Source organism: Lactuca sativa, chromosome 3 (assembly GCF_002870075.4).
Source record: "Lactuca sativa cultivar Salinas chromosome 3, Lsat_Salinas_v11, whole genome shotgun sequence".
In the NCBI taxonomy this organism is placed as follows: Eukaryota; Viridiplantae; Streptophyta; class Magnoliopsida; order Asterales; family Asteraceae; genus Lactuca; species Lactuca sativa.
Window position 1 is genome coordinate 259,236,557 of NC_056625.2, and position 14,876 is coordinate 259,251,432.

Here is a 14,876-nt window from a genome sequence, read left to right on the forward strand (position 1 = left end):
TTGTTGTATTCTAATTTTTATGTAATAAAATGGTTTTTACATGTCAAAGAACATTTTATCAGAAAGTAATATCACTTGGATTTTGAGTAAAAAATATTTAAAAGGTAACATAATGTGTTTATAACTCACCTTTTATTAAAACATTTTAACCAGCTACCAGTTAAAAGAGAATTTTTGCTAAAAATAGTTTTACAGTAAAACTATTAAATAACCAACTTTAAAATATTTAAAATGGTGTAAAAGGTGTTTAAGCTTTATATAAACTCGATGTGTTTCATAATAAATAAGTATTATCATCAAATTTTATGTTGTTTTTGAGTTTTGTAATGCAAAATAGATTTCACAATGATATTGTGTTTTGTATTGATGTGATCGTGATCATATTCATTTACTTAGGTCGCAGTTTTTAGTCAGTTATTTTGATAGCTATTGTTTTGCCTAGTTGTCCTGACCTAATATGTCAGTGCTTAGTTGATTTCCTTATATGTCGTATATAAGTGGAGTATGTTGATAGTAGAGGGTAATTTTTCAAGGAGTCTTACAATCTTGTAATTACATTCTGTCACACCCCAAAACCGGAACGACGGAAACGTTCTGGGGTGGATGACGTCATGTCAAGTATCACAAAATATGCAGTATAGTAATCAAAGTACAACAACCATTGCATTAATAGTAATAGTTTTACAGAAGTTACAATTCATAGCAACATCAAAGTAATACAAGTAATAATATAGGTGTGGCTTGGTACTAGGCTGACTTCGCCAAAAGCTCATGGGGTGTACCTGTCTATCGCTAACCTGAGAATACAAGTTATTTTGAAAGCGAGTATCAACATTTTTATAAATGCTGGTGAGTTGATAAGTATTTAGTGTCATTTGTGTAAGTAAGCATTTTATTCAAAATAATTTTATAAAAAGTAGTAGTTTAGAATCTACGGTGTATTAGAGTCATTCCAGAAAATCCTATATTTTCTAAATAAAAGCAGTCTTCTACCAAGACTCGACAGAGTTATGTTCTAAAGAGTAATTTTCCCCGAAATACTATCATTACCAAAATACGGTATTTGATTTTTAATGAAAGTAGGAAGATATCACAAGTAAAAATATACTAGGGGAAAATAACATATGCCTCAGCACAAAATACTGCTGACTAAGGCAAAAGATATCATAGACTCCAGGAGAGTATCGACTGAATGATACGCCTGGCTCAGTCTAACAAAAGGAAACACAGACCCCAGACGGTATCAAATGGACGATACGACTAGAAAGGTCTAAAACAAAGAAACATAGACCCCAGACAATATCAAATGAAAGATATAGCTAGCAAGGTCTAAAACAAAGAAACACAGGCCCCAGACAGTATCAAATGAAAGATACAGCTAGCAAGGTCTAAAACAAAGAAACGCAGACCCCAGGCAATATCAAATGAAAGATATAGCTAGCAAGGTCTGAAACAAAGGGAAATCTTAAGTGGGTTGTTTCAAGAATACAATGTTAAATTCTCATAACCTTAAGGCTATGAATTATAAGGAAAACATGGAGATACTCGTAACCATACTGATTGACACTAGAGTACATGACGCCCTACAAGCGTCGGAATAAATGTGACATTTGTCACCCCTTGGCTTGGTAGGCCGTGAACTGTAGCTAGCAGTCAGGGTTCGGGAGTGTCGGTCCCGTATAGATCTATACACATAATGCCCACTCTCCCTATAGGAGACTCTGGTTACCGACATGACAACGGGGAAATCCGTGTCCTGAAGATGCATATCGTATAGTGAATTCTGATGTAAGTGCTGGACTAACGATAGAGACTCACAACTGAACTGACTCCTTTGGAATTCATGTACTAGAAAGAGTAAATAGAGCTTCCTAACTATTCCTATAATAGTTACTAGTGTCCCTGATCTATGAGTGACAAGTGGGAGGATGCCCTTGCTACCCAAGGAACATGAACTGGCCGATTGAAACCTTTATGTCTATACATGTATACATGAAATATAATTAATGATTAAACGACCTTTGGATGGATATCCGATACCCACCAGACCACATCCAAATGAGGAAAAGGAAATAGGGGCAAACTAGCCTTCCTAAGTATTCTAAACATTATTTATATAACTATACAAGTACAGGCATGCATTTAACGAAGCAGAAGTATAGAAGTATATAAGAAAACTTTGGTAAAACTTTTGGAAAACCTTTAAAAATAAGAATTTACAACTTGATATAGTTATGTAGAACAAGTTTTGAAAACCGTTCATAAACACGTTTTGAATATAATTTGATAACACAATATAAGTAAAGAAAACCTATGTTTAAAAACCCTGCTGTAACTGGTTTAGAAGTAAAACATACAACATGAGACATAATTTGAGAAAAGATTTAAAGAAGTAAAAACGTTTTGGAAAACCATCTATGGTATTATACTTGGTAAAACAACTGAAAGTGTGATAAATCCTTGTGCAGGCGGGTTATTAATCACATATGATTGATATGATAACTGGAATGTTTTAATTTGTATTCCCCCCACCCATAAAAGCATGTAAAAACATTTAAAATGTTAATACAGGGGTATGAACGCACCTGTTGTAAGTGGATCGAGCGGAGGTGTCGGTTGGGTGCTCGGTGTCAAGTGAAGACTTGAACACACTTAGTGACCAATTAACATATGATGACATATGTAACAACCCGAAGTTGTTCATCGCCGAAAACCCGTTCTACCCGTATAACTCGTCGGAAATCGAAATGTCCGGTTATCATTTTTGGGCTTAGTTATCTAAAATTATATATTTATTTTCATTCAGTGAGGGTCCAAATCATCTAGGAACTCATGAATTTAGCCCAAAACATTTATTTCTTAAGTTTTAGAAATATCCTCGTCGGGTGACAAAAACTCAATCGGGTACGACCCAAAGCATCGTTTAAGGCCAGTATCGGGTAGAATTCCACCGTGTCCAAGTTTTAGGGAGTATATAAACATGTTTTAGCACTCATTTGAAGCTTTTTTCCTTCTCTCTCTACTCTCTCTCTAACCTCTCTCCTAAATCCAAAGATTAAGTGTCCAAAACTCAAATTTAAGGCTTCAAATCCTTAAGGTACCTTCCTAGCCTTAATCTATAGCATGTTTAGCTTCCAAATTAGACATTTAATCAAGAAATTGGACAAAGTATGTGAGTTTACGGCCCAGGAGGCAGCCTAGGCCGTAAACACCATTTTGAAGGGTTTTTAGCCCTTAAACTCCTTCCTTAACTCATTTGGACATTAGATATGGCTAAGGGACTTCAAGATATGGACTTAGAACACTTAAATCTATGATTTTGTGGACTTTGAAGGAGTTTACGGCCAAGGCATAAGCTTGGGCCGTAAACTCATGAAAATGGTGTTTTTCATGACTTTAAACCCTTCCAAATCACCCCTACAGCTTAGATATGAATTATAGGACTTTGATTCTTGCATTTGGACACTTGAAACATTAATTTTGAGGGACTTAGATGAGTTTACGGCCAAGGAGAGTTCTTGGGCCGTAAACTCCACAAAACTTGGCATAAATCTCATTATAAGGTGTTAGAAAGCCATCCAACACCACCAAAAGCCTTGGAATAAATCAAGGGACCAACCAAAAATACTTTGAGGGCCTAAAACACAACATTTATGGGGTTTCTAAGAGTTTACGGCCAAGACATGTTCTTGGGCCGTAAACTCCAAAATTTTTGGTGTTAGAATGCAAACTACACACCCCTAAGGCCCTTAGATGAATTTTAGAAGTCCTTTCATGCACGTTCTAGGCCTTGAAACACCTTGGAACACCACACACAAGAGTTTACGGCCATGAAGGGGGTTTCATGGGCCGTAAACTCCACAAATTCCCCAAAAATCCCATACAAACTCATGTTAGGCCTTGGATTAATTTTACCAATCACATGTGATTTGTTCTAGCACCATTTAGCATCATTTTCATAAGGATTAAGGAGTTTACGGCCAGGAGCCTATGCTAGGCCGTAAACTCCCATAAATTAATCATTTTGGTGATTTTAATCCATTCCATGCATTTAGATCAAAGCCTAGAATCATTTCCCATGTCTATATAAGCCATTTAAGCCATTTAAACACCCAAAACCACACCCACATGAGTTTACGGCCGTAAACTCATGTATGTGTGTGTTTTGTGGTTGTAAATTCATGTAAAAGTTTATTCATGGGGAGTAAACTCAAGTCCCAAGTCCCTAGTGTCATTTCCCATCCCTAAACGCCACCCAGGTCCCTCCAAACACTCATATCGGAGTGTTTTCGCGACTTGAAGCAATTGTCCCCATCCAACAATCAATCTAAGTCCTAATTAGATACAAATGTGTATCTTTACATTATAATTAGGAACCTCGTGTATTTGCAAGCCCCGGATCCACTCTTAGCATCCAAATCGTCATACTTCTCGTCCGGTGAGTTCATACCCCTACGCCTTTTTCACTGTTTTTAACTGTTTTCAGGGGGGGGGGGGGGAATACAAGCAAACCAAAACTGTTTTCAAATCATAACTTTTATGTATTTCAAATAATATCTGGCAATCTTCTAAACTCTTTTAATCCTTATGTATTATGTTGAGCATAAGGAATGATTTATCAATTACAACTAAATGGATTTTAGTTAAGAAAATAACCAAACTAATCAAATTATTATGGGAATAATTTGGGGTTCTATGTTTCTCTTTATATCAAGTACTGATATCTGTATTAGGTTATTAGATAAACTATGTCTGATTCAGTTTATCTCTATATCATTCAAATGTTTTGCCAGATAGTTTCATTGTATGTATCTATTTTTCAACTGTATCAAGTCTGGAAATCTTTGTATGTTAGTATCGTATGAGAATCATGTGAATAGTTTAATACTAGCTTGTGAGATAGTCACTACCCTTTATGGATGATCAAGTAAATCCTCTCCGGAAGTGTAACCAGAGTCTCCTGGAGGGAGAGCGAAGAGTTTGTGAATAGATCTATTCGGGACTGACAATCCCACACCTTAACTGCTAGCTACAGTTAGGCGGGCACGCCTGGGGTGACAAATTCTGGATATCATTCGACGTCTGACTAACGTCAAGGAGGTCTCGTTTTCATATCAGTATGGTTACCCGACTCACAATACGTATTAATATAAACTTATTCACAGCTAGAATTATGTTTAGAATCTATATCTTGTTCGGGATGATAATCCCATGGTCTTGTATCTATATCTCATTCGGGATGGTATTCCCATGGTTTTATGTCTATATCTTGTTCGGGATGATAATCCCATGATCTTGTGTCTATATTTCGTTCGGGATGGCAATTCCATGGTTTTGAAACTAAATCTTATACGGGATGATAATCCCATGATTTTATCAAGTTATCTTATATCTAGATTCGGGATAGTGATCCCATGGTTTATCAAACTATTTATATCTACTTTCGGGATAGTGACCCCATGGTTTTTATCGAATTATCTTATAACTGGTTCGGGATGTAGTCCCAAGGTTTTCAAAATACTTTCTATTTATAGTTCGTCTAAATTATAGTTTTGTATATTAAACTATATTATGTGTTATCAAATCAATCTTACAATTAGGAAAATATGGGATTTTCCTGGGATTAACTTATATCTGTACTAGAACTGTAATGAAAGATAACTTAACTACCTTACATAAGAAAATATGGGATTTTCTTAGATATCAAATCTTTTCAGAAAACTAAAGGAAATCGATACATTTTCATAAAACAAACCCGCTTATGAACTCACCAGCTTTATGCTGATTTTCAAACCGCTTGTATTCTCAGGTCCAAGTTAGACAGGTACCCGGCGATATCTTTTGGTGAAGATGGAGTGCTCCGAAGACTCGTCTCTTTTGTTCATATGATATATGTATAACTTTGTACAATTTACTTTTGAACCAAATGTAAACTTTCACATATATGTAATGTAATGGTTGTTTACTGTGATTAATATGTACATTGGATTTGATACACAACATGGAAGTCAACCCCGGGAACGTTTCCGCCTTTGGTTTTCCGGGTGTGACAGATTGGTATCAGAGCCGTTGTTTATAGTGAACAGAGTATACCAAACCTTACATGGTATAAAACTATAAACATTAAGGGGCGTAAGTGCTCTGAACTAAAAGTATCCTACAAGATATAAGTATTTTCAAAAGTATTTAAGTATGCCGAGCCGTCGAAATCCGTAACTATAAGTAGAACAAAACATAAGTAAATGGGTGTTGTACGTTGCGGTTAAACCTGAGCAGTTATGTAGTCGTGTCTAGGGTCACTATAGTCTGGCCAACTATATTCATTCGAGACACGGCCAACATGTGCTTGGGAGTGACTGTGGCATGCGGCATACCTAAAACTTACCCAATATCCCAAACAATAAATCGACGCTGCAGCGAACCATGAAATACTATGGGAGTATTTCTCGAGCCGATCCTTTGTAGAAATTCTCGTATACGCGTTATTCCTTAATCATTCCTCTAGCGATAAAATGCTCTATCTTTATAACTCCTTTCTGCTTTATCGCTTTGTATGATACTATATTTTCCATGATGAGATATCTCCTGTCCCATATCTCTTGATTCAATTCAGAGGACTTATGATCCTCTCTTTCCTGATCTTGTTAGATCACGATGCCTCCAAGAAAGAGACCCAGCTCAACGAACAACAACAATCCTCCTTTTCAACTTGATCTTGCATCACTTCAGACAGTTCTGACTGCTGCAATGGTAGCAGCCATTTCGCAAATGAACTCTAGAAATTCAGGAGGTGATCCCCAACACCAAAACCCAGAAGATAGCCAGGGACACCAAAAAGGGGGTTCCTATAAGGATTTCATGAACGCAAAACCGACATTCTTCGATGGCATAGGGGGTGTCATTGCTTTAACCCGATGGTTCGAGCGAATCAAATCAATCTTTGAAATATGTGGCTGTTCGGAGTCTGATAGAGTCAAGTTTGCCGCCTGTACCTTCCTAGACAAAGCCCTGACTTGGTGGAATGGCCGAGTCAAATCCTTAACTTTACCTGTAGCCAATGCTATGGGTTGGGAAGCTATGAAGGAGCTTCTTCTCGCAGAGTATTGCCCTCGGGGCGAACTTCAGAAGCTAGAACATGAACTATGGAACCTTAAGATGAAGGGTTCTGACATAGCTGCTTATACCTCAAGATTCGACGATCTGGCCCTACTTTGTCCGGGGATGGTTACCCTGGAGAGTAAAAAGATAGAGAGGTTCATCTGGGGATTGACCCAGCCAACAAAAGGGAATGTCTTGGATGCGACGCCAGACACTTATGACAGTGCCAAATGTCTTGCGAAAATCCTGATAGATCACAAAGACAACTCTGATGAAGAAGCTACTACCCCCGAGCCAGTTACTAGTGGAGGCGGAAGTAAAAGGAAATCCTGGAACAAGCGTAAGGCCCAGAGTACGCAAGGGTCTTCTAAGAAACAACAAACGGTAGCAGTCCATGCTGCTACTGCCCCTGTTGCTGTTTCAGCTGTAGGTTCCACAGCCCAAACTCCCGCCAGTGGATACACTGGTACCCTTCCTTGGTGTGGTAAATGTAACTACCACCACCGCATTCCTGGACCATGTCGCGAAAGGATCTGCGACAACTGTGGCAATAAGGGCCATCTTGCGCGAACCTGCAGAAAACCAGCCAAGCCAACGAACCAATCATCTGGAACGGGAATCACTCCGGCCTGCTACAATTGTGGTGAAGCTGGGCACTTCAAAAGGAATTGTCCCAAGACAGCTACAACCACAAATCCCTCTGCTGCCACAGGTATATCTCTCTTTGATAATTCCTATACTTGCAACTCTTTTCGATTTTGGGTGCAAAAAGGGAAACCTGTTATCTATCTATTCGAACATATTCTAAACTCAATCCTTCGTATGTAATCGAAATGTATACCGTCGAGACGACTAACTAGTGAGATAGAGAACACTAACTTCGTATCTATAGATTGAATCCTTGGTCCGGAGGACTGTTCTGTTCCATTCGATTTAAAAAGGGAGAAACTTTTCTATGAAAATACTTTGATGCCATGATTAACCAGAAATGACCGAGTTTTCGTTCGCGTTGTTATCTTTACTTTCGAAAGGGCCGCTCGTTAGATCTTTTTCTCGACCCGATCCTCGTGATCTTCGGCATCAAACTTTCGTATCATTCTATGCCTTAGAACTCAAAAGTTTTCTCAATATGAGTTACCACGCATCCCTCGTTTCTCTAATTATTGAGAAACGGGAAGTTAGCAACTATTCCCTCTAAATGTCTATCCCGAAGGATTCCCGGGAGTTTCTTTCGAGCATCTAGTTTAGTCTCACCTCAAACCTTTCGAGATCTTCGTAGAGATCGATTCAGCAGCTTTCAGGTTTTGGATGCCCTTAGAACTTGGTAATATCTATCTAGACCATCGCATCTCGAATCCCTAGAAGCGTCTGCCTAACGAAACCCTAGTGAATCCTTTGAGGAAACCGAAGTCATTCAGGGTTGGAACTTCCATGGGAAAGCAGTTTGATATCGTGAATTGAGAGAGAGTCAAGAAGCGAATCCAAGACATGTCCCGATAACGAAAATTCATTAGAACACTCAATAGAGCCCTGATTCCACTTGAGAAAGTGAAGATCCGAAGCAACAAATCCATTCATGTTTCATTCCAATCCATGACCTGTATCTTATTCTTTGAATTTCGGGACGAAATTCCCTCTAACGGGGGGATAATGTAACAACCCGAAGTTGTTCATCGCCGAAAACCCGTTCTACCCGTATAACTCGTCGGAAATCGAAATGTCCCGTTATCATTTTTGGGCTTAGTTATCTAAAATTATATATTTATTTTCATTCAATGAGGGTCCAAATCATCTAGGAACTCATGAATTTAGCCCAAAACATTTATTTCTTAAGTTTTAGAAATATCCTCGTCGGGTGACAAAAACTCAATCGGGTACGACCCAAAGCATCGTTTAAGGCCAGTATCGGGTAGAATTCCACCGTGTCCAAGTTTTAGGGACTATATAAACATGTTTTAGCACTCATTTGAAGCTTTTTTCCTTCTCTCTCTACTCTCTCTCTAACCTCTCTCCTAAATCCAAAGATTAAGTGTCCAAAACTCAAATTTAAGGCTTCAAATCCTTAAGGTACCTTCCTAGCCTTAATCTATAGCATGTTTAGCTTCCAAATTAGACATTTAATCAAGAAATTGGACAAAGTATGTGAGTTTACGGCCCAGGAGGCAGCCTAGGCCGTAAACACCATTTTGAAGGGTTTTTAGCCCTTAAACTCCTTCCTTAACTCATTTGGACTTTAGATATGGCTAAGGGACTTCAAGATATGGACTTAGAACACTTAAATCTATGATTTTGTGGACTTTGAAGGAGTTTATGGCCAAGGCATAAGCTTGGGCCGTAAACTCATGAAAATGGTGTTTTTCATGACTTTAAACCCTTCCAAATCACCCCTACAGCTTAGATATGAATTATAGGACTTTGATTCTTGCATTTGGACACTTGAAACATTAATTTTGAGGGACTTAGATGAGTTTACGGCCAAGGAGAGTTCTTGGGCCGTAAACTCCACAAAACTTGGCATAAATCTCATTCTAAGGTGTTAGAAAGCCATCCAACACCACCAAAAGCCTTGGAATAAATCAAGGGACCAACCAAAAATACTTTGAGGGCCTAAAACACAACATTTATGGGGTTTCTAAGAGTTTACGGCCAAGACATGTTCTTGGGCTGTAAACTCCAAAATTTTGGTGTTAGAATGCAAACTACACACCCCTAAGGCCCTTAGATGAATTTTAGAAGCCCTTTCATGCATGTTTTAGGCCTTGAAACACCTTGGAACACCACACACAAGAGTTTACGGCCATGAAGGGGGTTTCATGGGCCGTAAACTCCACAAATTCCCCAAAAATCCCATACAAACTCATGTTAGGCCTTGGATTAATTTTACCAATCACATGTGATTTGTTCTAGCACCATTTAGCATCATTTTCATAAGGATTAAGGAGTTTACGGCCAGGAGCCTATGCTAGGCCGTAAACTCCCATAAATTAATCATTTTGGTGATTTTAATCCATTCCATGCATTTAGATCAAAGCCTAGAATCATTTCCCATGTCCATATAAGCCATTTAAGCCATTTAAACACCCAAAACCACACCCACATGAGTTTACGGCCGTAAACTCATGTATGTGTGTGTTTTGTGGTTGTAAACTCATGTAAAAGTTTATTCATGGGGAGTAAACTCAAGTCCCAAGTCCCTAGTGTCATTTCCCATCCCTAAACGCCACCCGGGTCTCTCCAAACACTCATATCGGAGTGTTTTCGCGACTTGAAGCAATTGTCCCCATCCAACAATCAATCTAAGTCCTAATTAGATACAAATGTGTATCTTTACATTATAATTAGGAACCTCGTGTATTTGCAAGCCCCGGATCCACTCTTAGCATCCAAATCGTCATACTTCTCGTCCGGTGAGTTCATACCCCTATGCCTTTTTCACTGTTTTTAACTGTTTTCAGGGGGGGGGGGGAATACAAGCAAACCAAAACTGTTTTCAAATCATAACTTTTATGTATTTCAAATAATATCTGGCAATCTTCTAAACTCTTTTAATCCTTATGTATTATGTTGAGCATAAGGAATGATTTATCAATTACAACTAAATGGATTTTAGTTAAGAAAATAACCAAACTAATCAAATTATTATGGGAATAATTTGGGGTTCTATGTTTCTCTTTATATCAAGTACTGATATCTGTATTAGGTTATTAGATAAACTATGTCTGATTCAGTTTATCTCTATATCATTCAAATGTTTTGCCAGATAGTTTCATTGTATGTATCTATTTTTCAACTGTATCAAGTCTGGAAATCTTTGTATGTTAGTATCGTATGAGAATCATGTGAATAGTTTAATACTAGCTTGTGAGATAGTCACTACCCTTTATGGATGATCAAGTAAATCCTCTCCGGAAGTGTAACCAGAGTCTCCTGGAGGGAGAGCGAAGAGTTTGTGAATAGATCTATTCGGGACTGACAATCCCACACCTTAACTGCTAGCTACAGTTAGGCGGGCACGCCTGGGGTGACAAATTCTGGATATCATTCGACGTCTGACTAACGTCAAGGAGGTCTCGTTGTCATATCAGTATGGTTACCCGACTCACAATACGTATTAATATAAACTTATTCACAGCTAGAATTATGTTTAGAATCTATATCTTGTTCGGGATGATAATCCCATGGTCTTGTATCTATATCTCATTCGGGATGGTATTCCCATGGTTTTATGTCTATATCTTGTTCGGGATGATAATCCCATGATCTTGTGTCTATATTTCGTTCGGGATGGCAATTCCATGGTTTTGAAACTAAATCTTATACGGGATGATAATCCCATGATTTTATCAAGTTATCTTATATCTAGATTCGGGATAGTGATCCCATGGTTTATCAAACTATTTATATCTACTTTCGGGATAGTGACCCCATGGTTTTTATCGAATTATCTTATAACTGGTTCGGGATGTAGTCCCAAGGTTTTCAAAATACTTTCTATTTACAGTTCGTCTAAATTATAGTTTTGTATATTAAACTATATTATGTGTTATCAAATCAATCTTACAATTAGGAAAATATGGGATTTTCCTGGGATTAACTTATATCTGTACTAGAACTGTAATGAAAGATAACTTAACTACCTTACATAAGAAAATATGGGATTTTCTTAGATATCAAATCTTTTCAGAAAACTAAAGGAAATCGATACATTTTCATAAAACAAACCCGCTTATGAACTCACCAGCTTTATGCTGATTTTCATATCGCTTGTATTCTCAGGTCCAAGTTAGACAGGTACCCGGCAATATCTTTTGGTGAAGATGGAGTGCTCCGAAGACTCGTCTCTTTTGTTCATATGATATATGTATAACTTTGTACAATTTACTTTTGAACCAAATGTAAACTTTCACATATATGTAATGTAATGGTTGTTTACTGTGATTACTATGTACATTGGATTTGATACACAACATGGAAGTCAACCCCGGGAACGTTTCCGCCTTTGGTTTTCGGGGTGTGACAACATATGTTTACATACAATTAGTAATTATAATACTAATTAAACATGTAAACACATCCTAATTTGCAGAAAACATTTAAGTCAAGTGCTAGGGGCTAGTGGGTTGCAAATAGGGGAGTGTATGGCCTAGATAGGGAGTTTACACTTCAAGAGTAAACTTCTTATAGAGTTTACGGCCCTAACACCATATCCCCATGAGTTTACGGCCATAAACTCATGGGTGGTGTGTTCTTTGATGCTTCAAGGTCTTATCTCACTCATAGAATCATGTTAGAGTCGAATCAAGGGCTAAGGAAGTGATTATGGCTCAACATGGACACAATAGGGAGTTTACGGTTCATTGACCACTCCTTGAGGAGTTTACGGCCATAAACACATGAGTTTACGGTCGTAAACTCATGTTTGTCCATTTCTTTTGTTTTTTGGTGGTTCTAACTCAGGCACGCAAGGTTCTAGTCACTTATATGAGCATAGGGAGGTGTTAAAGGCACTTAAACACCGTGGAATGGTGTTTACGGTCTATGAAGATGTTCTTGGGGAGTTTACTACCTTAAATACATGATTTTACGGCAGTAAACTCATGTTAGTCCATGAATTATGTTTTTTGGTGCATCAAATGAAGGATTACAAGGCTCTAGGGACTCATGGAAGCTTTTGGAGGTGTGTGAGGGTTAGTTTAACACCCAAAAAGGTGTTTATGGTCCTTGAAGATGGGTTTAAGGTCTAAGAATGTTGTTAGACCGTAAACTCATGTTTACTCCTCATTTGTTACGATTTTGTTGTTCTAAGTCCTTTGATGTAAGCCTCTAAGTCATTGCTAAGCATTAGAAGTGGTTTGGAAGGGTTTTTGGGCACCAAAACCCTCTTTCAAGGTGTTTACAGTTTTGGGATGCTCCCGAGACCGTAAACTCTTGTTCTTGGGGATTTTGGATGTTTAAGCCACGAATTTGCAACCTAGATGAGACAAACAACAAGCTAGGAAGGTTAACTTACCGATTTGAAGCTCGAAGAGGCGATTTTGACCAAAACCCGATTTGTAGAGAGAGAAAATGTCTAAGGTGGGAAAAAAGTGGGGATGAAATGAAAGGCCTAGAATAATGGTTTGGTCTAGGTATACGAGTTAGTGATAGGGGTGTATGTATGAAAAACGTTTTTGTTCGGTTTGCGGTTGTAATAGAGTTTATGGCCGTAAACTCCTCACGGTCATAAGGGCTATATATATAGAATTGTGTCAGATGTTTTAGGTTGTTGACACCTTTCGTATTTTCGAGTTCCACCAAGTTGTATTAGACGTTTTAATGCTATAAAGCATATGCAAGCTTGGTTTGTTATTTCTTTGCTTATTATTTCATATTGTGTGGTTGCTATTTGTCTTTGATCATTGGTAGATCCGATTTTTGGACTTTACAATTGGTATCAAAGCAGGACCAGCGTCAAAGGCATCTTTCCTTGCGTATTTGTGCTTATCGTTCTTCACAGCGAAAAAGGGTTTTTGTTCTAGTCGAAATCTGAGATTTAAGAAGCTTTCGGTCCAAGCTTACGGCCGTAAACATCGAGTTCACGGCCGCAAGCTCTTCAAGCTCCTTCACCGCAAACAGAGTTCTTTACCAGTGAATCGAGTTTTGATTTAAGGCTGCTAATATTAAAGATCATATTTAATCACATTAAATCATTAAAAATAAAATAAATTTTTGACAGTAAATTTTTGACAGTAAACAATTTGTCGTAAATCGATTTCTGATTAATTACCGTTGAAAATTTTGTTCCGAAATTTTGCCGAGTTCACGGCCGTAAACAAGGAGTTTACAGCCGCAATCATTTTTCGACAGTAAATTGAGTTTTTCTCAACAGTAAACAAATTTTTGGAAGTTAATTCTTAATTTTCGGAAGTTAAATATTGGCAGCAAACGTTTTTCTGAAAAATAATTTTTTTTAAGCAGCAAATTAAATTTTATTCAATAATTAATTAATTTTAATTTAAATAAAAATGGAATCACAAAATCACAACCAATATCAAGAACTCGATGTTGTGATGGGTAAAACCACGCGCATTCCAAGGCTTATGTCCGCTGATGGTTTCCCTGAGTGGAAATATAGAATTGAGAAATACATAAAGATGAAAGACTTAAAGATTTGGAAATGTGTCATAAAGGATCCAGTCAGAATCACCACTACAGTTGGGGGGCAGGTTGTTGACAAGAAAATTGAAAAATACACTGATGAAGATTTTGAGAGTGTAGAGAGTGTAGAAGAACAGGAAAAGGCATTGTCCATTTTAACTATGGCTCTCTCACCAGACATCGCTCAAGGATTCAGAGAATATACTTCTACTAAAGCATTGTGGGAAGCCCTGATTGAGGTGTATGAGGGAAATGAGCACATGCAAGAGAGTCACCGAGACATGCTACGACAACGGTTTAACATGTTCAACTATGTGCCTGGAGAGACTCTTGAGGCTCAGCTGCAGCGATTTACAACTCTTAACATGGAGATGACTGTGGCATGGATCTTCTATACAAAGTCAGAAATTAATAAGAAGCTACTAAATGCTCTCCCAAAATCTTGGGACATGAATGTAGCTATCATTAAAAAGACTAAGGATCTTAATCGCCTTTCTCTAGCTGAAGTGATGGCTGTCATCAAAGCGTGTGATATTGATGACAAGCAGTGAGAGATCAATCATGTGAACTCCTACTCAGCTGCCAACCTTGGCATTTCAACTAACAATGCTCTTTCTTCTCTCTCCTATTCCTCTGCAGGT